This window comes from Mesocricetus auratus, unplaced genomic scaffold (genome assembly GCF_017639785.1).
Source record: "Mesocricetus auratus isolate SY011 unplaced genomic scaffold, BCM_Maur_2.0 Super-Scaffold_15014, whole genome shotgun sequence".
Lineage (NCBI taxonomy): Eukaryota > Metazoa > Chordata > Mammalia > Rodentia > Cricetidae > Mesocricetus > Mesocricetus auratus.
Window position 1 is genome coordinate 39,657,622 of NW_024429186.1, and position 23,913 is coordinate 39,681,534.

At 45.6% G+C, this 23,913-nt stretch overlaps 2 long non-coding RNA genes across 4 annotated transcripts in view; one reads left to right on the forward strand and one right to left on the reverse strand.

The window, feature by feature from the left end:
- Positions 1-296: 296 nt before the first annotated feature.
- LOC110341376 overlaps positions 297-23,913 on the reverse strand; it is a 34,289-nt gene continuing 10,672 nt past the window's right edge. For 2 of the 3 annotated variants that reach the window (XR_002383295.2, XR_005876257.1), the window contains 5 exons: positions 17,122-17,296; positions 6,496-6,668; positions 6,227-6,403; positions 1,736-1,873; positions 297-1,580 (listed from right to left, as the gene is read on the reverse strand). This is a non-coding gene — a long non-coding RNA (uncharacterized LOC110341376). Of the gene's footprint in view, positions 1,581-1,735; positions 1,877-6,226; positions 6,404-6,495; positions 6,669-17,121; positions 17,297-23,913 lie in introns of all 3 variants that reach the window. The other variant, XR_005876258.1, reaches the window with a different exon arrangement.
- On the forward strand, positions 2,540-5,054 carry LOC121139324. The gene is made up of 3 exons (XR_005876259.1): positions 2,540-3,101; positions 3,290-3,425; positions 4,859-5,054. It is a non-coding gene; the product is annotated as an uncharacterized LOC121139324 (long non-coding RNA).

A 23,913-nucleotide genomic window follows, 5' to 3' on the forward strand; every position in this document is an offset into this window, starting at 1 on the left:
ATGTGACCTAAAATTGGAAATAAGATTTTGTAGTGATATATTATTTATGATTTATTAAAGCTTGCCTGAGGGTACAGAAAGCAAGCTAGCCACAAGCCACAGAGCCATGCAATGGTGATATACACTTTTAATCCCAGCAACCATACTAGCTAGCCATAGAGCCAGGCAGTAGTGGCACACACCTTTAATCCTGGGACTCAAGAGACAAGCAGATGGATCTCTGTTAGTTCAAGGCCACACTGAGCTACATGAAATTGATCCAGTCCTAAAGAGAAACAGCTCACACACAGGTAATCTCGCTTGGGATCACACATCTTTAATTCTAGCACTGGAGAGGTATAAAAGGAAGAACCAAAGGGTCTCATGGGGAGATTTAATTTCCAGCTACATTGAAGAGAGGCAGTCTAGGATTGCAGTCTAAGGATTGGTGGAGCTAGCCGGGTTACTCTATCAGTCTGAGATAGAGGTAAGATCTAGGGACTGGATGCTTTGCTTATCTAACCATCAGCTTGAAACCCAATATCGATCTCTGGATTTTTATAACTCATGTTACATATTAAAGCCCAACGTGGGGCCCAAACCCACGACCCTGAGTCTGGGTTTTTATTATCTCTACTACTGTTATGCCCAGTCTGAGGGACCCCAAAAGGACCACCACCAAGGAGACGACTCACCAATCAAAGGCAAAGATTTCTTTACTCAAACTGCGGCAGGGATCCCACTTGTTCGGGAGCAAGTGAGATGCCTGTTTACAGCTAAGGGTTTTTTTGTTTTTTGGTTTTTGTTTTTTTAATAGGGAATGACCATAAGGCTAAAAGCCTCAAGATGTCAGCGTTTCCGTGATTACACAAGGTAAAATGGTAACTATATGTGTAAGCAAGATACAATTGAACAGGAAAGTGCAGAGAACATTTGGTTATGAGTTTGTTAATTATCCCCGGACTGGGGTTTTTTACAACCATTAATTGGTGATATCTGGTCTTCTTTGGGACAAAGGAATGTTGACACAGCTGGACTTTAAGCTTCTAGTCACCTCCTCAGTCAGGGGGTCAGATTCTTTTGTCCATTTCTCTTCTTTTGTGCTGTCTTAGGTAGTTCAAGATCAGAAATTCCCTATTTCCCTGTATGGGTTTAGTGGTCTAGGTTTTTTAGACTTTTATTAATTTTTCCTCTTACACTACCAGATTCTCTCTCTGCTATAAGTCCATTCAGGGAAGGTGACTGTTACTACCTTGCCATTAAGAATACCAAATTCTACTAAAAATCCATCAGATACATTTCAGGGCCTGCCCAATGACAACGAATCACACAGAGAGATTGGAAAATGGTTGTGGGTATCTCAGTAAACAGAATGTTTGGAGAAACCTTCTTAATCTCGTCTCTCTGCTCCAAGCCTAGCCTGTGAGATGCTGGAGCTGAGATTCTGCCAACCAAAATTTGGCTTTGCCAGCTGGCTCCGTGGGACTTCTTCTCCGTGGCAAGAATGCAGCAGGCAGAGGAAGGAAGGACTGAGTGCCTTCTGTCTGCTTCCTGTGGGATTTCCACTCCTGCCAGGGTCACCTTAGCCTCCTCTCTTCATCCTGCGGTGAGAGAGGAGAATCAGCCTGGCCAGATTCCTGTTCCAGAAGACCTCATGTCCCATGAACCCACCCCTCCCCATGCCCAGCCCTAAGGGTAGCAGTTGCTTCCTGTAGCTCTTCAACAGCAAGGTTTTCAAGTCCTTGCTGATGCTTACCTGGTTAACAGCTTCCTTCTTGTCAATACATCTTGTGCCCTCTCTGGTCAAATACCTGACGATATTCCCTGCCAGCTGACTGGCTCTTGACGGAGAGGCTTCTTAATGAAAACTGAAGAACTGGAATGCCTCAGGGAACTACTTGGGATTAAAAAGAGAAATTAGTCAGGCCTCTGTGGGAAATGGGAGTGGTTTGCCTGCCTGTCTTGCCTTCTTCCTTTTCATTTCTGTGCTAGAGACTGGACTCAGGGTCTTCACAAAGCGAGCGCTTTAGCACTAAGGTATACCCCAGCCCATAACTTAAGTCCCCAATGAGTTTTGAGTCATTGGAGCCTCTGAGGTAAACAGAAAACAACAAGCTTCACTATGAAAAGTACATATACCTATCGCCCACCTCCATCCCTTGTGCACAATGTTATATCCAGATCTAGGGTTCAGTGCAGTGGTTTTCAGCCTGGGGGTCCAATGATCCTTTCACAGGGGTCACCTCAGACCATTGGAGAATACAGATATCTACATTGCCATTCATGACAGTGGCATAACTACAGCTATGAAGTAGTAATGAAAACAATTTTATGGTTGGGGGTCACCATAACATGAGGAACTGTGTTAAAGGGCCCTAGCATTAGGAAGGTTGAGAACCAGTGGTTTAGTGGCTTCCTGGTGCCAGATCGTAGGTAATTCTGCCATAAAAAGTTGTCTAGGCAGAGTCTGCATTTTGAAGAAAACCTCTTTGGCTCTCAGGCTATTGCCCAAGCCAGGGGAAAATTGAACAAAAGTTCTATCAGCACTAGGTCGCCAAGTTGCTGCCCTAGATTTTCAGAGTCCTTGAGTGTGAGATAAAAATCCTCAGTATGGACCTGCCAACCATTTGGATTTGTAGCTGCTCACACATCTGAAGCCTTCAAAATTGTGACTTTTTCCTCATGGGGTCCAGCCAACAGAAATGGGGCAATCTGAGGCAAAACCCTGTTTTCTTGGCTCTCCTTCCTGAAGGCCTCTGGCTGATCAGGCCAGGTCCAAACCTTTTCACTCTGGAGAGAGAGAGAGAGAGAGAGAGAGAGAGAGAGAGAGAGAGAGAGAGAGAGAGAGAGAGAGAGAGAGAGAGAGAGGGGCGTCGCCACCTCCTGGCCTACGCTATTGCTGCATGCCCAATCCCAATCCCAGAAAGGAAGTAAACTCTAATTTTTAAATCTGGCTTTTAGTAAAGAGGACTACAGTGTTTGAGAAAGACACTGTCACTGGGTCTCAAATTTTACATTTTTAAATCAACACCTCTGTCCTTTATCATCCTTAGCCCTGCTAAGTTTTTCAAGGTCAACGGACCATGGAGGATGGAAATGCTTCTTCTGGAGTATCCACAAGTGTGAGTAGCCACCAGACATCCCTACAAAGGCCATCTTATTCGTTTCTTGAGTAACTATTATTTGGACATTGCTCAAGCTATGGGTTGATGTTTGCTCTGTTAATTCAAGCAAGCTTTACTATTTTGCTCATTTACGCCACAAAATGAATCACCAGCTTGACATATTTTTATTCTTTGCTCTGTGCCAGAAACTTCTGATGTAAAAGGAAACAGCAACAGACAAAGCAGATATTAAGCCCTTCCCTCCAGAAGTATTGCTCCACGGGAGGAAACAGCTCACAACTAAAACATGTAGGTCAGCTGAACCAGGTCACCTGGAGAGAGGTAACTTGTTTGCTTTGGTTTGCTAGAAGGGAGGAATTACAGCAGTTTGTCTGCCAGTGGGTTGGCTCAGGAAAGAGGGAAAGCGATGAGGCAGGAGAGGAGAGAGATGCCCTTGAATGGGGCAGAGGCCCTGGCATCTAATTCACCCATAAGTAGAGAGGACAAATCAGGTATGCTCCTGCCACGTGCTGGGTACAGGACTGGATGTTCGCGATACCACAGTGATAAAAGGCGAGGATGTTCCTACTGTCCTGCATGTGTTGCTCTCGTTGGGGAAACAGACAAAAAAGATGCAAATTAATACTACAACATGACAGCTGTGGCGTGGGATATGCATTATGGCAGTAGTAGTGGCGATGTCACTGAGACATTTCTTTTAAGTTGAGGGTATAAGGAATTGCCTCCATGGCTCCATTACGGAACTGAGAAGGCATAGACCCAGGTCACACTGCCCCACGTACTACAGGTTAGACGGCCTCCTGGTGATGCCTCTGTCCCCCGTGTGTAGTGCCAAAGGAACTACCATGGTGGTCCTATCCACAATGTCACTCAGAGGTCTCCCTTCCCAGAACAAGACAACTGCCTCAAAGTGATTCTCAGGGGTGTCTGATAAACAAGTAGTGATGAAAGATGATCTCTCTCTCTCTCTTTCTCTCTCTCTCTCTCTCTCTCTCTCTCTCTCTCTCTCTCTCTCTCTCTCTCTCTCTCTGTGTGTGTGTGTGTGTGTGTGTGTGTGTGTGTGTGTGTGCTTACCCCATATGCACATGTTGAGGCCAGAAGTCAATGTTGGTGTCTTTCTCTGTTACTCTACACCTTATTTTCTCAGACAATAGTCTCTCTCACTAAACACAGAACTCACTGCTTCTGCTAGACTGTCTGGCCAGCAAGCCCCCAGGACCCACCTGTCGCTATGCCCCAAGCACTGGGAATAGCTGCTGAGCTGGGTTTCTTTTAAGGGTACTGGGGATCTGAACTCAGGTCCCCATGTGTGCACAGAAAGCACTTTACTAACTAAGCCATCTCTCCAGCTCCTCTGGCATTAGACATTGAGATCTCAGGGTCAGCATAAGCACGAGGAAAATGCTGATGCTCTTTCCACACTGAGAACGTGTGTCTCCATTACCAAGTGAGGCTGCTCGTTGTCCATTGTGGGGAAAATGCTTTTCCAAAACTGGGCATGTACAAAATTGTCAAGATGGGCACACACCCGTCTCAGTACTTGGAAGCCTTAGGGAAGAGGACCACAGGTTACAGACCATGCTGGACTACACAGCCAAGACGTTGTCCAAAAAAAAAAAAAAAAAGCCTGTTACTATGTTATGAATAATTTAGTTAGCCTTTGGTGATAAAATGGCTTGATTATGAAGTATGAAGTTTGAAAAATATCTTATTTCTGTTATTATAATTCACCCACCCTACCCCCTCTCTTTTAGAAAAAAAATGAAAACAGAGGCTAAGAGATGGCTCCAAGCACTGTCTGCTCTTCTATAGGAGCTGAGTTTGATTCCCAACATCCTCATGACGGCTCACAATTGTTCCAGGGCATCTGATGCCCTCCTCTGGCCTCCACAAGCACTTAAGGACACACATGGTGCAGACAGACATACATGTAGCCGAAACACTTATATACATAAAACAATAAAATAATATTTAAAAAACAGTGGATGTAGTCTTTGTAATTCCTGATCTCTCAGATACCCCAACCAAGTCTTAGAGAAAATACTACTTCTAGAAGTTCTACAAACCCCTCAACCCCCACCCCATACACACACATATACCCATTCTTAAGGTTTATCATAACTACTGCTTTCTCCTGCACAGAGAATGTCAAAAAGGCTGGGGGTGAGTGTGGGGGACCCTGACTCTTTGTCCAACTCTGAGGATGTCTGTAGATATCACCCAGGGCATTCCGGGATCACAAAGGGTTGATGGTCCCTTTGTGAACTCTTGCTGTGCAGTGTGAAATCCGTGGAATCAGGCCTCTGTTGGATCCCAGAAGGAGTTTTCTGTGGCTCCTCAGTCTTTCTATTTTTTAGGCTATTTAAGTTCAAGGCATGCAGTCTCTCCTGTTATATCCCCACAGCACTACAACGGTGCTTTTGGGAGAGGCCCCATTGTAGCTGGAGGCCCTGTAAAAGTCAGGAGAATGTTATCTCCTGCCTGCAGCTGCAAAGCTAACTGGCTACGCACCCCGTTCCCTTCCTCCGTGCCCTCCTGGGCCTCTGAGTTTCTAGGTAGGGACAGTCAGCATGTGCTATTAAGAAAAGCGTACACTTGAGGAAATATCCGCCAGGACGGCAGTCCAAAGAGAGAGCAAACTCTACCACTTGGGAACCAAAGTGTCTCTCCTCCACAGAGCAGAAACTCGGGGCCGGCCCCCAGTTTTGCCGTCTCTCATAGAACTCGATGTCCTTGGCCTGTATGTGGCCGCCCTTGCGTGGTGCTTGTGGTAATTTGTTCTGGATGTAGGTGCTTCCCATTCCCGTGGCCACCTCCTTCCTCAGAACTGGTGGGGCTTCTATAATCTTTGGGCAATGTATCTCCAGGCTAGTCTCTCCCGTGCCCATGTTTCGGAGAACAAAGCGAGCAGTGGGAGGAACGGAAATGCTCTCACTAATCTGCTTCTGACAGGTGACTTTAAAAAAGCAAGGATACAGAAAAATGATTTAGGAAGAACTCCCAGCCCCGGAGGGAAAGCACAAGAGGACAAGGCGTGTCCTTCCCTGCCTCCTGGTGCAGTTCCCAATCTATCTCAGCTATCGGGGTTGACTGGGACTCGGATTTCTCAAGCGGAAACTTACTAAGGCCCTTTTGGCAACAGGGTGGCACCTTTCTGGGCGCAGCCTGAAGAGGCCAGAAATTGATCTAAGTCTGGACCTGGAGGTAGGGCGGCTCTTCGGCTTCCTTCATCCGTGAAGCTCCACCTTCCTGCTGGCACCGTTCCCACCTGGGGCGCCACACTGGTGAGCATAAGCATCCTGGGAAGAATACACAGGTCAAAAGAGCCAAGACTCCTGGGTTCCAGGAAGTGAGCAACAGGCACAGGCCTGATGGGAGCAGAGTAACTTACAGCTGTGGCAAAGCACCGGGTCTGCAGCCTCGGTGAGGTCGGACTCGTCTCCACACTACGGAGTGTGTTAGACCCCGTCCCTTTTTGTGGGGCATGCACACACGGCTGGGAGAGCGGCACAGCCTGCCGTGAAGGAGGTTCAGCAGTACAGAGTCAGCCCTCTAACTTGTGGCCTAAAAAGAGGCAAGGGTGACAGGTTAGTGGAAGAAAGTGCCCGTGGCAGGAGCTATAAGGAAAGCCCTCACGACAGGCAGACCTTGGATGAACTCCAAACGGAGGAAGGGAGGGAGAGTGCCCAGACCTGAGAAAAGTGGAAGTCCGTGAAGCATCTTCAAACACGGAAATCATCCCCTACATGCTCTCCCCCAGGACCGACCTCCTCCTCTTGCCCTATATTCGTTCTCCGGGAGGTCTCTGAGGAGCCAGCGCATCCCTCAGCTTGGTAGTAATAGGAAAGCTGTCTTTATCACCATGCACAGGAAAGGCAGGACCGGCAGTGACTGGCATTTACCGAACGCTTCCCGGCGCCATCTGCTGTGCCAAGGGCTTCCTAAGTGATAGGTTCATTCAAGCAGTACACTACTTTCTGATGCAGGCTCTATTATTAGGTACTATTACTGACATGGTTTTGTCAGTACTATTATTAATTAATACTGCCTGTCTTAGTAACTTAGGGAGGAAAGGGTTTCTTTCGGCTTACAACTCTCAGGTCACACTCCATCAGTGAGAAGTCTTGGCAGGAACTCAGGTCAAGAACCTGGAGATAGAAACCAGAGCATCGACCATGGAGCACGGCTGCTTACTGGCTTGCTCTTCATAGCGTGCTCACCCTATTTTCTTACATAACTCAGGACCACCAGCCCAGGGATGGTACTGTCGCAGTACGTTAGGCCCACATGAACCAACCATTCATCATGACTATGCCCTATAGACTTGCCTATGGCCAATCTGATGGAGGCATTTTCTCAATTGTGGTTCTACTTCCCAGGTGAGTCTAGCTTGTGTCATGTTAACAACAACAATAACAACAACAAAAAAAGGTTTTATATATCATTATTAAGTACTATCAATGTCCCTGTTTTGGAGAGGAAGAGTTAAAGTCCTATAGACATTGTATTACTTACTCACATAGATAATGATTGGTGGAGACCAGACTTAAACCCAAACCCTGGCTCCAGACCTCCAATGATTAACCAGTCTGTATATTATATGACAATTCTTATGTATTTCTTTTGTCTGTTTGTATATTTGATTTTGAGATGGGGGCTCATCATCCCAGGCTGGCCTCAAACTCCCTATAGCCAAGAGTGACCTTGAACTTATGATTCTCCTGCCTGCACCTCACTGAGTGCTGGGATTACAGGTGTTACCCCCAGGACCAGTATAATATGATACTGTGTTGTGGGATATTTGTACACTGTGTGAAGATGTGTCGTTGTGATTGGTTTACTAAAAAGCTGAACGGCCAATAGCTAGCAGGAGAGGTTAGGTGGAACTTCCGGGCAGAGAGAGGAACCCAGAGGATGAATCTAGGTGTGTAGCATTAGCCAGGGAGGTATGGGGACATACAGAATGGAGGAAAGGTAAATAGCCATGTGGCAGAATGTAGATTGATAGAAACAAGTTAATTTAAGTTATTAGAGCTAGTGGGACAAGCCTAAGCTAAGGCCAAGCTTTCATAATTAATAATAAGTCTCAGCATCATTATTTGAGGGCTGATGGTCCAAAGAAAGTTCAGCTACAACACTGAGAATGGAGCCTAGGGCTTCATGCTTGCCAGGCAAGCACTCTCCAACTGAGCTATATTCCCAGCCCCCAGCCTTAAGAACTCGGTGTCAACCAGGCGGTGGTGGCACACACCTTTAATCTCAGCACTCGGGAGGCAGAGGCAGGCGGATCTCTGTGAGTTCGAGGCCAGGCTGGACTGACAGCCTCCAAAACAATACAGAGAAAACCTGTCTTGTAAAAACAAAAACAAAAAACAAAACAAAAAAAATCCGGTGTCAAATTACACAGTATTTATCTCCTTCCTTCTTTTCTCCCTCTCTTCCATATGTAGCCCAGGCTGATCATGGGCTCTTAATTTTCCTGCCTCAGCCTTCCAAGGACGGGGATTATAAGCAGGCACTGTGCTATCATGCCATGTTTCTAGGAGATGGATTTATTCATCAACTCTCCCATGTTCTTCTTGAACGAGGAAATCCTAGTTCAAGTTTGATCTCTCTGGGACAGTCCCTAGCCTTTCTCCTGACTCCCCACTGCAGTTACAATGCCACTAATTGGCATTTTATCACCCAAGGACTTGGGTCACTTGTCATTCAAATGGAAACATCTGGTCCCTCCAACTAGTCCACAGGCAACCCTGGGTAGTTGCACACCTTGCTTCTTGAGGCAAGTAAACACCGTGAACTGGGGAATGACTCCCACTGCAGATCCCTCGCGTTGATGCTGAGGCAGGTCTGCAACGTGTCCTCTGGCAGGCCTGACTCTGGACTTCAAGGCCATTGTGCAGCTCAGTCATCTTGGCTGCCTGCCCCTCTGCATCCACCCTCCTTCCTCCCCCTGTGGTGACGTGTTTTTCTTCTTTTTTGCCTGGTAAGAGAGACCTGGCAGCTTCCCACACCTCTCCTAAGGCAACTGTGTGGCTCTTTGCATCCAGAGAGGGGGCCACTGCAGCCTGTTCCACAGCAGTCCCGGCTGTCTTCCAGAGAGGTGGCTTCCCTGAGGTGCTGCTCTATAGAAGGTCACTGTGCTAGGCAAAGGGACAACCAAGACGAGTGAGCACAAGGCAGTGTGTACTGTCCCGACACCCTTAGAGACCTCCCCATTAATTGTCACCTCTGAGAAGGAAGCAATCCACTCTGTAATCATTCTCTTGAGGGGTTGGGGGGGGAGGGTGATTGATGGGTCTAGTTGTTTGAGTATTAGCCAGTGTAAGTTAAGTAAGTCAAATCAATAAACTTTATAGGGCTCCCCAGATTGCTCCAGAGGTGAGACCCAGTTGCTTTCACCTCAATAGATTTTGACCTCTGCCTAAGCAAAAATCAGGAGTCACCTGGGGAAACGCTTTGATTTCTCTTTGAGAGACTCTCTTAGTGCCCTTGAGCCTGTCATGACTTAAATCAATAACTTTAACGGCTTCCAAGAAATTTGTTACTGTTGGAGTGTCTCCATGCAGCTGCCTGCTATCCCGGGCACACGATGACTTTAGACACCTGACTGAATGAAGCGAAGGGGTGGTGACCAAAACCTCCTACCTGAGCCATCTCTGGGTGGCCCACACAGTACTGCTAGCTCAGGCCTTTGTCCCTGCCAGAGGTCTTTCTCCTGTGTGTGTGTGTGTGTGTGTGTGTGTGTGTGTGTGTGTGTGTGTGTGTGTCTGTCTGTCTGTCTGTCCGTCTGTCCATCTGTCCTGGATTTTCTATAAGAAAATAGGAGTCTGAGTGAAGCAGAATGAATAGAATGGTAGTGTGGTCCAGTCTCAGAAACTGGTAACCCTTGCAGCACAGCTGGCCAAACGACTGAAGAACAGATCTCAGGGTGCACAGAAACTTTTTCCATTATTTGACAAGGATGGTGATGGGACTATAATAACTGGGAACTGTGATGAAGTCTCTTGGGCAGAAGCAGATCTACAAGACATGATTAGTGACGTAAATGGAGATGGTAAGGGGACAATTGACTTCCCTGAATTTCTGACACTGATGGCAAGAAAAATGAAAGACACAGACAGCGAGGAAGAAATTAGGGAAGCATCTGCATGTTTGACAAGGATGGCCATGACCGTGTTAATGCAGCAGAACTTCTCTATGTCTTGGCAAACCTTGGAGAGAAGCTAACAGGTGAAAAAGTTGTTGAAATGATTGAAGAAGCAGATATGGAAGCATCTTGGTCACCCTGTATCAAAACAAGGTGACCAAGTCAGTAAACAACACTCCTCCATGCCCTCTTCATCAGCTCCTGCCTATAGATTCCTGCCCTGTTTGAGTTCCAGCCCTGACTTCCTTCAGTGATAAACAGTAATGTGGAAGCATGAGCCAAATAAATCCTTTCTTCTCCAAGCTGAGGTGGTCATAGTGTTTCATCACATCAATAGAAACGCTAAAATGCTCTGGGCAGTGGTGGTGCACGCCTTTAATCCCAGCACTGGGGGGGGGGCAGAGGCAGGCGGATCTCTTGAGTTCAAGGCCAGCCTAGTCTACAGAGCAAGTGCCAGGATAGGCGCCAAAGCTGCACAGAGAAACCCTGCCTTGAAAAACCAAAAAAGAAAGAAAGAAAGAAAGAAAGAAAGAAAGAAAGAAAGAAAGAAAGAAAGAAAGAGAAAAAGAAACCTTCAAACACTCCATCTCACCATTTCTGGCAAGGACCAGGAACCAGTAGAAGAGTAGAAGAGCAAAGTCAGCTCCGTCCATCACCACCACCACCACCACCATCACCCCACCCTGCCTAATGTCAGGCCTTCGTACTGAGGGAAACCCCAATCATCATGCAGCCCTGGATGCTTTCATTCTCAAGTAGGTGTAAGACTCAACCACTCCCTGACCACAGGCTCACACTTGTAAAACTGCAAATCCCAGAGGACTCTCAAACTAGGCCACTAGGTAGTCATGGTTGGCTTTTCAAAGCCATCTCTACAGCAGATAAAGTGTTTAAATGGTGGAGACCCTCTGTCAACATGATGCCCACACCAGATATTCAGGAGCTCCTGCTACTGGGGTCCCCATTTGAGAGACTGAGGTTGACTGAGGGTAGGGCACACCAGAGACACTGCACACAGAAAATCCTTAACATAGCTTCCTCTTCATGACAATGGCCAACAGTCATCTCACAATGAACCACATAACAACAATGGCTAGGAAGGAGTACAGACAACACCATTTTCTTTTATTGAGCTTTGTATATATGTCTATATATGGATGTGTGTGTCTGTGTGTGTATATATATGTATATGTATATGTGCCAGTAAAAATGAATTAGGGTTAAAACACAAAAGAGAAGTGATAGATTCGTATGTTTATCTTTTAATTACATTGGTACTTTTCAAAACTGGACCACAGACACCTATTGGAATCAGCATACCTTTGCCAAAGCAGTAATTAATTATTACAATTTCTATTTTTGAGGCCAAAGCAGTAATTATTATAATTTCTATTTTTGAGGCTTAAAGTAATTGTCAAAACTGACCTAGCCATACTCAGTCAAATATCTCTGCTAGTGTAGCTTCACCAGAAAATTCACCATTAATTTCTATCGTCATTGGTAAACGTCTGAGATTCTCTCTCAGTCATAGTCAGAGAAAATGGCTGTGACAGCAAACATTAGCATTATTGGACAAATTGATTTACATTTAATTTTGCTGTTACAGCTCTTTAAGATTCACTTATTATTTATTTTACTTATGTTTTGTGTTTGCTTGCAAGTGTATGTGAACCATGTGAGTGCAGGATTCCACAGGGGCCATATACCCTGGAAATGGAGTTACAGGTGACCGTTAGCTGCTATGTGGGCTCTGGAAACCAAATTTGGATCCTCTGCAAGAGCCATAAGCATTGCTGAGCCAATCCCCCAGTCCCCTTGTTTTTTACTGTTCTGTTTAAGAAAAGATTTCAGGAAGGCTGAAAGGGAATTCAGCATATAGCCAAGGCTGGTCTTGAACTCTTGATCCTCTGCCTCTGCCTCCTGAGTACTGGTATTACAGATATGCACCAGACTGGGCATGTTGATTTGACCAGGCATCCAGTTCCTGATGAAAACAGGGCATTTTAGATGGCCCTTTTGAGTTCCAGCAATGGTCACATGGAACAACAGAACCAAGGGGAACTGGGAACTTGTTTCTCCACATACAATCACATGTAAGCATTGTTAATTTGGAATCTGCTACTTAAATGCTGGAATTGTAGTTCCCCAGGGCTTGAAACTGAGAGGATCCATATCATTAGCTTCTAACTCTGGAAACAAATGCTGTTGGGGAAACACTTGAATCGGGGGTTAATTCTCCGAATTAACCTCTGTGTAGAAACCAGTGTTAGTTCAGGGTTATTTACATGGATCCACTGGAAACGTATAGATGCATGGTGTATGTGTGCACTGTTAAGTCTCAGCAATAGCAGTGGGAATTATTTGGAACTTAGACCAACAACAGATGTTTTGTTTTTTTCCAAGAAGGAATATTTCAATCAGAATTGCAAGCACATGGTGATAATAAAAAAGCATATTGAGCCAGGCATGGTGGTGCAGACCATAATTCCAGCATTTAGAAGCTAAAGCAAAAGGACCATGAATTCAAGGCCAGCCTGTTCTACATAGCAAGACTCTAGGGGGCTGGGAGAAGAAAGACTGAATTTAGTTTGATTATTGTTTTAAAATTTGATGTACAAAAGAAAACCCACAGAATCAGCTAGTCTGGGCTCTTAAGAAACTGAACCAACAACCAGGGAGCCCACATGGTGTTGACTTAGGCACTCTGCATATATGTGACAATTGGGTAGCTCAATCTTCTTGTGGGGTTCCTAACAGTAGGAGCAGGGGCTGTCTCTGACTCTTTTTGCCAACTTTTGGAACACTACTCCTCATACTGAGTTCCTTGTCCAGCCTACTAGGAGAGGTACCTAGTCTTACTGCAACTTGATTGCCATGTTTGGTTGATAGCCATGGGAGGGTTGACCTTTTCTGTAAAGAAACAGAGGAGGAGTGAATGGGGAAGGGGGAGGGACTGGGAGGAGAAGAGGGAGGGATGTTAAGAAAACATTAATTAATTAAAATATGGAGTAGACTGATGAGGGATGGCCTTCTGTATATATGTTTCTCTTATTGATTGATGAATAAAACACTGTTTGGCCAATAGAGGCAGGAAGATAGGCAGGACTAGGAGATGAGAATTCTGGGAAAGGTAGGCAGAGAGATGTCTTTGGAGAGATGCTGTGTAGAGACCAGGAGGATAGGATGCACCAGGCATTCTCTGGTAAGATAAGGCCATGTAGAAATACATAGATTGGTAGTTATGGGTTAATAATTAAGACAGTAAGAAGCCCTAATCATCAGCCAACAGTTTTATAACTAATATACTGTCTCTGTGTGTTCCTTTGGGGCTGAAGCATCAGGACCTGGCAGGACAAGGAAATTCCAGCAACAGTAGGCAATTCATCCCTTGCTTCCTGTGCCTAAAACACATGGATGCCTGTATTCACCCACCCCTGCACCATGGTGCCTCAGGTGAAGGTGAGGGGGTGGGGAGGGAGGCACTGGGCATAGTGATTCGAGGCTATAAACCCAGCACCCAGAAGCTAATGTTTGTGGAACTCAAAAGAGAGCCACCCTAGGCTACATAGTGAAATGCTGTTTCATATCCCTTAATTATTTCTAAATAATAATAATAAAAAACTGTTTGAACAGACACTTTTGAGCACTCACATAGTAGAGGCCTGCATCTAAACTACAAACCTATTTGTTTTACTTCTAGTGTTGAAAAAAAACCTTCAAACTGGATGTGTCAACTCATGCCTATAACCCCAGCCCTGGGAAGAGAGAAGTAGGAGCATCCTGAGTTCAAGGTCATTCTTGGCTACACGGTAAGTCAGAGGTAAGTAACGCTGGGCCTCATGAGATGGGGAGAGAAAAGCATCCAATGTCTTCCTGCAGGGTGTGAGCTTCCAGTTTGCCATGGTCTCCACCACTCCCTATTCTGCCACGCCTTGTCTAATATGCCCACTGAGGCTGTCTGCTCGGCTCACATAGATAGCTGAGTTGGTAGTAACTAGACAGTAACTACACATCTTCCAGTCCTTTCACTTTTTAGGGCTTTCTTGCTTTCTAGTGGTCGCCAGCTTTCTCCTGGCCCCTGAGCCCGGTTCAGAAATCCTTTTCACCTCTCTTCACTCATCTTTAACCAGAGAGTTTTTCTCTCTTCCTATCTTCCGATTTCACCACTGCTGCTAAGGGCCCTCTGAGCAGGAGTCAGGCAAGCTGGCCTCTTTGAAATGGCACTTCTGTGACCCTCAGGGAGGTCAGGTCAGTGTTCTCCTCCCGGGCCCAGCAGGGGGAGAACCAGGGAGAAATCTCTCCCCAGTTCTTTACACACACACACACGCTGATTCACAGAAACACTGCAGGCTCAATTTAACCCCCTACCAGCCCCACCCCTGGCCAAAAACGCTCACTAGTTTAGACAGCTGTGGTCAGCCAGAGGTACACTGTGGCCAAGTCAGACCAGCTCTAGAGGCAACTGCTAGACATCCAGCAGAGGGTATCTTGAATTCAGCCAAGGTATAAGTATTTACACCAAAGAAACCAGCAAGTGACAGAAACCAAGGCTTTAGGTGTGTTGGCAGAGAGCAGTTTTGAACAAACTCCTTCCTTAGGCCCAGTCCGAATTCCCTTCTGCCATGACAATGGGCAGAAACTATCAGCTCAGTTCTACCTAGTTCAGTTTTGTGCATGTGTGGGCTTTATTTTTAATTTTGCGTATCTGTGTGTAAGAACGTGCATGTGTGAATGGGTGTGTTCGTACCTTGGAGTTCAGATCCCCAGGAGCTGGAGTTACACTCAGCTGTGAGCTGTCCAACATAGGTGCTGGGGACTGAACTCAGGACCTCTGGAAGAGCAGCCAGTGCTCTCAAACACTGAGCCATCTCTCCAGTCCACTTCTACTCCTTTTTTTTTTTTAAGAACTGTATTTTAGGTTTTAAGATACACTGTATGTCTTCATTTTAATGGTCCCAGACGGGGGTTTTAGTCAAGATATGCTGTGACCATGTTTCACTCTCCCTTCCAAAGCAGTTATTAAACTAATGACACATCTTAGAGTCTGGGAAATGAGATCATAACTGTCAATAGCAAAGTCAGTTATGGGAACCAGCCTCCGTGTCCTGTGTCATGTCCCCCAGGTGACAATGTTCTGAAGGAGGCATTCTGAGACACGTATGGTGACTAAACTCATAAACTCACCCCTCTTCTCATTTGGAAGGGAGAACGCAATGGCTCAGCATGTAGGGGAGCAGGCCTGATAGTTGTAGTGCTATGAGGTGCTGGTGACCAAACACAAGCTAGGCATTCTGTCACCGAGCTGCACCCCAACCCCTTCGTCCTTAGCCGAAACCAGGCTGAACCGTCTTCTGGGCTAGCATTTAAACACCAGAGACAAAGAAATGAGTGAAAACTGGAACCAGTCTCCACCCTGGGGACAGGCTCAGCCGTGTGGGGAAAAATCCCTTGAGCTGGTGCCGGGAGTTCAGACTGTGCACACACAACCAGTCCAGCATCCTCTTTTGAGTCAGCTTCCTGGTTCCACATGAGCGCTCTGCGCTTCACACTTTCCTTCTCTATGGTCTCAGTTTCCCCCACCATGTTCCTTGCCAGAGCAGCGTGTGGCGGTGAAGGAGGAGAAAGCTAGATAGGTCTTGAAATAATCTCTGCAAGCTGTCCCAGGCAGCTGCCCCGGGCTCCTCCCAACTAGCAGCGCAGAAGAGAGCCCTTGTGGGCTAAATCTGTGAACACTCCTCAGGCTGAGGCCAAGAGAGCAGCAGCCCCAAAGGAAACCACGGTAGAGAGTCCCCTCGTGAAAGCCCGTCTGACTATCTAGCAGTCACATCCTGGCTTCTGCTGCTTTGTTCCCTCCATTCATTGTCTCAGATTCCTGGTGGCACGACTAAACTAACCTCACACTCTGGCATGTTTGGTAGCCTTCACCTTCCTCTTTTCTAGAAACAGGACTAAGGTTGGAGGGAGTCATCGTAAGGGAGACTCGCAATGCCCTGCAGAAGGAAGGCTAACAGGCCAACTCTACCCTCGCCCTAGATGCACTTCCTCTTCCTAGCTCTAGGGGCGCAACGGTCATGAAGATGCTCGGCAGTGTCCTGCAAGGAAACAGGCTGGTTGCAGGTCAAGGGCTGCACCCACCGGCACCTCACGTACTCGAAGATGATGAGTATAAGGAATGCTGGGATTTCGATATGGCTTGAACCCGAACTCGTGCTGAAATGAAGCACTATGAAGTATTAGGCGAGTAGAAATGTAATCCAACTGTGAGGTTTACAGGTGGGGCCTTTGAGGGGTGATTAGGATTGACATCATTACCCTACAGCCCTGTGAGTGAGTCTGGTGGCTTTATAGGAAGAAGGAGGGCCAGTGAGATGGCAGCTAAAGGCGGTTGCCACCAAGCCTGACTGCCTGAGTTGCATACCAGGGACCAACATGGTAGAAGACAACACATTCCAGCAAGTTATCTTCTGACCTCGCTCCATGCAGATACCTCGGCATATGCATGCCCACGCTTGAAATATGTCAAATAAACTGTAATTTGTAATTAAAGGTGAGACTAAAAGGGAGAGAAGCAAGGCGTGGTGGCACGTGCCTGAAATCCCAGCAGAGGCAGAAGGATGGCTATAGAGTGTTTGTTTTGTTTTTTTTGTTTTGTTTTGTTTTGCTTTTGTTTACGAGACAGGGTTTCTCGGTATTGTTTTGGAGGCTGTCTGTCCAGCCTGGCCTCAAACTCACAGAGATCCGCCTGCCTCTGCCTCCCGAGTGCTGGGATTAAAGGCGTGCCCCAGGCTATAGGGGTTTTTTGCCTGCTTTGCACAAGGAGTTTCAGGCCAGGCACAGCTATACACGCGCCCACTTTCTGTCTCTTACCATGCAGTGTCCTGTGATGCTTCACAGCTTTGCCAGCAAGAAGGCCATCACCAATGCCAGATGCAACGACACATGCCTGTAATCTCAGAACTCAGGTAGAGGCAAGAGAATCAGGAGTTCAAAGTCATCATCAGTTACATAGCAGTGTCAAGACTAGTCTGGGTTGCTTGAGATCCTGTTCCAGAAAAAATATATATATAGTCATCAATCAGCCCATGCAGCAGCAGAAACAACAGAGGTCCCGCCTCAACAAGATAGGAGAACTGATTCCCCAAAGTCATCCTCTGTGCTCCATACACAGGCCATGACACTCTCAGGCATATGCATGCCCTTCACACACACACACACACACACACACACACACACACACACACACACACACACACACAGGCGCGAGCGACACAATTAATTAATCCCAATAGTGGGATAGTGGGAAACTATGGCCTTTCCATCTTCCCCCGGCTGCTTTGAATCTGTAGCCTTCTCTGCAATAAACTGTGATGGTGATTGGAAAAGCACTCCTGAGTTCAATTAACTAATTAAAAACTAATTTAACCTTGGCCCAGAAGACCTCTAGACTTTACCCTTGCTCATGAAAGGCCATTGTGCTTGCCTAGGGGTCTTCAGTGAACCAGAGCATAACAAGTGCTGTAGGCTGGAACAGCCACACCAGAAAGGGTAACAGCATGATTCAGGGTGGGGCTTCAGGCAAGCTTCTCGGTTTGGCAGGACTCCACGACATGCCACTTGTCAATGCCAGGAGTAGCATACCCTGACTTCCCAGGAGAAGTTTGGAACTTCCCTGGTCTCCACCCTATGTGTTGTTTCCCTCAGCAGATTTTTGTTGCTACAGAAAAACTTGTCTGTTCAAAATAGACAAAAATGGAGTCTCAGCATCAAGTCCCCTCCCATCCAATAAGGCCTAGAAACCATCAGACATTCCGTCATGGCTACGGAAAATGGAGATTGCTTACACTGAACAGGGACACTGAGGAAGAGCCTGGGGTCTTTATTTTTGATCAATTGTCCTCACTCTGTCCTTTGGACAGCTGAGGGAGTTTCATATTTTCTTCAGGGATCGTCAAACATGAAAACTCCTTCAGAACAAGATGGCTGCTCTAAGATTTTGCTACCTGCCAACACCATGGCTCTCAAGTTCACTGTCCCTTGAAGACTGTTGACCCCACTCGTTAATTTATGTCGCAAATAATACGAAAGCAGTGATCTGAGGTATTTATGTACCCATTGTATTTTAAAGTGGGTATCGGCTTTCCATAAATTGTACCCAAAAGCACAGAAATCTTTACAGTCCAACTTGTGACGTATTTTCATCATCTTCAAGGCCCAGATAACTATGCCATCTCCTCCTTTCTGCCTCCTTAGAGTTGTCCCAACTCTGGAGACTGTGGCTCAGCCTCCTTCCTCTTGCCTCTGCTATAAGAAACTGTGACCATGAATGGACGATCACTCAATGTGTCTTCTAGCAAATTACTGAGCCTTGAAGATAGTCTTAGAGATTTCCAAACTTGCAAAAGGTGTGAGAAGTGAGAGTGGCCTTATGGGAAACGATGCCTGTGGTCATGGTAGGCTCCTGGACTTTCCCGACTCTCCAACATCTCCTTCTCCAGGTCCCACGGACAGCCTGCCCCACCTCTCTGGGCTCTCCATGAACACTCTTCACACACATTTCCTCAATAACTCTTTCACATCTGGTCCCAGCTTGGACCTGAAGGAACTGGCTTCCATGAACTCCCAGCATTGGAGAAGCAGACTCCTGGATCTCACCCCAGACCCATGAAGTGAAAGCCAGGGTGTGACCTGGAGGTCTTCAGCTCTGGATGGCACCTGCCACCCTGTAAACAACATTCACCTTCCAGAGCTTTTGCTTCACAAAGCCCACTGCCAGGATCTAGTCGTAAATGAACTGAAATGGGCCCATTAAGATGGAGAAATACCCATACCTGGCAACTTCTAATTACAGATTTCACCCACCTAACAAGGATAATGGAGTATCCTCTGGCTTACATATCCTTAGCTGGTAAATTCAGTCATTGAGAGATGATAGGATCATGAGAGAGCTCTGATTTCATCCTGGATTAATCCATTGGTAGATTGGAAATTAGATGGTTTATTGGGAGTTGGGGACCTGGGCCTTTTTCAGGAAATAGTAGGTCACTGAATGTCTTCAAAGGATATCTCGTCCTTAGCCCCTTCCTCTCCCTCCCCTTTTTCTTTTAGGTTTCCATGAGGCAAGAGGCTTCCTCTACCACACACCCCCACTGCCATGATGTTTCTGCCTTCCTTCCTGAGGGCCTAAAAGCAATGAAGATGATCCCCTCCTACCCCACCCCAACACACAGGCTAAAACTACTAAACTGTGATAAAGAAAAAGCTGAACAATACAGAAAGAATACAGTGTTAGATAGATCATACGAGGATCAGCAGGGAGACAGGAAGAGGCTTACAGTCCCTAACAGGTTGGTGATTTAGCAGAGTGGCTGGGTCCCTTTTCTGAATCCATACTGGAGACACTATAGAAAGTTGAGAGGAGGACTCCAGGAACCAGTATCAGAGGCAAGGAAGCATATGAATCCCTTGGGGCGATGACTGACATCAGGCCTTAGCACTCAAGTACACATAATGCCAGAGTCCAGGGAATGTGAACTCCTGACTAGAACATTGTTACTCCTCTGGAAAGCCAAGGAACGTTCAGACAGACCAAAAGTGTAAGCGGAAGTTTCTCCATCCCACCCTGTCCCATAGTCACCTTTAAATAGTCACTCAGAGGCTTAATATTAATTACAGAATATTTGGCCTACAGTTCCGGCTTATTACTAACTCTGTGTAGCTCTGTAGACCAGGCTGGCCTCAAACTCACAGAGATCCACCTGCCTCTGTTTCCCGAGTGCTGGGATTAAAGGCATGCACTACCACCACCCGGTTTAACTTTTGCTTTTAAATTAACCCACTTTTATTAATCTATGTTTTGCCACGTGTCTCGTTGCTTTACCCATATTCTAATACATCTGTTCCTCTGGTAGCTGGCTGGCATCTCTCCTGACTCTGCCCCTCAGTTCAATTGTTCTGCCTAACCTTATCCTGTCTTGCCATAGGCCAAACAGCTATTATTACTAACCAATGGGAGTAATATATATTAACAGCATACAGGAAGATCATTCCACAGCACAAGAGTATGAAATAAGTAAGTACAATTAAGGAACTAAAGTAGAATCCATATGAAACAAGAAATTAAATGGAACACATAGAACTATTATGAATGGTCTACATAAAAGAACATTAGAAACAAAATTTAAGGTACTGGTAGAGGTTGTGCTGTCGCAGATGCACTATTCTTCAAATCACTTGTAATATGTCAGTAAAGGGAGGAGCACAGCCAGGCCATCAGGATGGCTCAGCAGGTAAAGATGCCTGCTGCCAAGGTTAATGACCTGAGTTCAATATCCAGTATCCACAAGATAGAAGGAGAAAACTGATTCCTGAAAGTTCTCCTCTGGCATCCACATGCATGCACTTACCCACACACACATATGTAATCAAATACACAAATAAATAAATAAAAGTTAACATAAATATAAAACCAGAGTCAGTGGTGGCTTTAATCCCAGCTGCCTGGTAGTTATGTCTTTAATTCCATCTTGAAGGCTGAAGTAGATAGGATCACTTCAAGCCAGGAGTCTGAAGCTTTCTCAATAACATAGTGAGAGTCTGTCTCAAAAACAAGAAAAGACAAGACAAGACAAAAAGATTGGTCTTTTGGCTGGAGAGACGGCTCAGTGGTTAAGCACACTGGTTGCCCTTTCAAGAGGACCAGGGTTCATGTCCCAGCACTCACATGGTGACTAGCAACCATCTGTAACTCCGATGGCCTGTTCTGGCCTCTGCAGGGACCAGGCATGCAGGTGGCACACAGATATGCATGTAGGCAAAACACCCATACAAGTAATTTTTTAATTATTCTTATTTGACTTTGCTCTCTTGGTTAGAGACATTGGTCTCTGATTAAATATAATACTATGTTTGAGGCTGGTCTACAGAGTGAGTTCCAGGATAGCCAGGGCTACACAGCAACCACCCCAACTGTCCAATCTCTGTTCCCAGAGCTGCAGCTCAACATGATGTGACCTGCTCTCAACTGCCATTTGTCCTGACCTAACTTTGTGCTTTGGCCAAGCTCTGTGTGCATCTTGCCGGACTCCAACAGCTCCGTAGGTTCGTTAACACGTTAGCCACCGGCAGCGACACTCCATGCCTTAGCTCTCCTGTCTTACCTTCAGTAAGTCCTCTTTGAACCTATAGCATCTTTAACCCATTTGTTACTGTTCCGTAGCAAATATATAACATATATTGTGTGATCTGAAAAGTAATATTGGTAATTAAGTCTGAAATAAAAAGAACCTGTGACCGCCAATGATCATATTGAGTACAACCAGTAGTACTTGGTCAGCTCAGGCTGCTGTAACACAATAGCACAGACCGGATGGCACATAAACAGCAGACATGTTTCTTGCAGTTCTGGGACCTGGAAAGTCTAAAGTCAACATTGCCAAGAGATCACTGTCTGGTGATGGCCCACATCCCAGCATATAGATGGCATCTTCTCATGGTGTCTTCACATAGAAGGCAGCTCTCTGGCCTCTTGTAAAAGTACCAATTCCTTTCACCAGTGTTCTGACCCCAAGACCTAATTACATCCCAGCAGCCCGCCTCAATGTCACAACACAAGTGATTAGGTTTCAACTTAAGAATTTGAGGGGGAAAGAGAACACTAGCCTTTGCTTAACTCATAATCCTTCTTCCTCAGCCTCCCAAGTGCTAAGATTTCAGAAGTGCACCACTTCACTGGGCTTCTTTATATGTATTTGGTACCTTGAGGCTAGGCCTGTATCTTGAGGTAGAGTCTGTGATCAGCATGACTAAGCTCCACAGTGAAATGTGTAGTACAATCAATCAATAAACAAAATTAAGTGGGAGTTTATTTCCTTGTCAAAGCAGTGATAATTCATTGTACAAGGTTTTAAAGATATAAGGAAAATAAAGATATAATGTGTAAATTAATACATACACAATACACATATAAAGGAACCAGAAGCTGCCTGTAATCTTAGATCCAAATATAACCACTCTGATTATTTTTAATGAGTCTCCTTCCATATTCCTATTTTGTATGTACTTAGACCTGTGGTTGAATATTTTTCATATACCGAAAAAATTTTGTGCTGAATTCTGATTGCCTTGACCTTTTTCTATGTGACTGCCATTCTAAAACATTGTTTTTAACTAGAACTCTGTAATCTTTTCAGAACACGTGCATCTTTAAAAGCGTGTGCTTTTTAATGGGAGAGCAAGGTAAAGATACTGTTTTCCACTGTCACACTGCAGGACACCATGCACTCACACTCTTTCCACGCCTCTTCTGCATCACTGTCTTGGACATCTTCAGATCCAACTGTCTTGAATCACCTCCCAGTTTTCTGGAATATGTCCTTTTGTCACCTTCCCTCTGTCTAAAGTATTTCAAATGCAGCACTACAGATTCACAAAACCTATTTGCTGTCTTTACTCTAAACCACAAGTAGAAGAGTTGATTCTATCTAGAATAATCCAGCTCTACTTGTCAGTATAGTAATAAATCACAGAAGGGAATTTTTCCATAGATCTTTACAACATTAACTGCTTGCAATTCAGGTTGCTGTTGGTAGTGGTGATGGTGGTGATGGTGGTGATGGTGGTGGTGGCAGTGGAGGTGATTGTGGTTACATTATTATGGCATAAGATTCAAAAGGAAAGATAATTTTTACTGATCCATAATTTTCCTTCTTAAAATAGAATATACTTAATCTGCCTCCTGCTAGTGGATATTTAGCACAGGGTTTTCATGGAGCTTATTTTTGAAAAGCTTGGAAAAGATCTGGGAGAGAGAAAAAAAATCAATATCGTCAAGACCTGACATGCTTTAGTGGCAGTTTTAGGAGAATGTCTCCGACTGCCTGGGCCAAAACTAGCCTCCTCTCTAGAACACAGACTGTCCTTTGACTGTAACTGTTTCAATAACACCCTTAAATGACACCTACTCCTTCCTAACATGGTACCAAAGACTCACCAAAGTCTGACTCCCCTGTGCTCAATCTGGGAAAACAATGCATTTATTGTGTTACTTACAGAGCATGGGTGAGGGGTTGTTAGGTTACAGGAGCATAGGTTCACCAAAGCTGCTCCGTGGGAAAGTCTTCATTCACCATGGATGATGGCTTAACCACAGCTGCATAGACCGAGTCTCCTTCTGTCAACCTTTCCCAGTCTATAGGCTCTAGCCTACACACAACCCCAAGACCGAGAGGTTACTGGCAATTAGGGCAGAATTGTATCAAAATGACTGGGAGGCATAGTGTTACGAGAAGCTTTTTCTTTGCTAGCCGCTTCGGTTTATCGCCGCCAGTTGCCTGGCGCTTTGTAGACCCCAAATAACACACAAGACGCTATATTAATTATGAAGCTGTTGGCCTTGCTTGTTTCTTACTAGCTAGCTCTGACTTAAGTAATTACCCCATAATTGTTAATCTAAGTATGTTTCTTACCGGAGAATAGTTCCAGGCTTCCTACCCCCATGGTGTTACATGTTGACTCTCTTGTGTTTCTCCTTCCCAGAATCCTCCTGGACTCCTAGCCCCACCTATCTAGATTCCTATAGGCTCAACAGTACTTTATTGACAAATAACAGGCAAATAACAGGACTTCCCCAACAGCATAGAAGGGAGTGCCAGCACCTCAGCT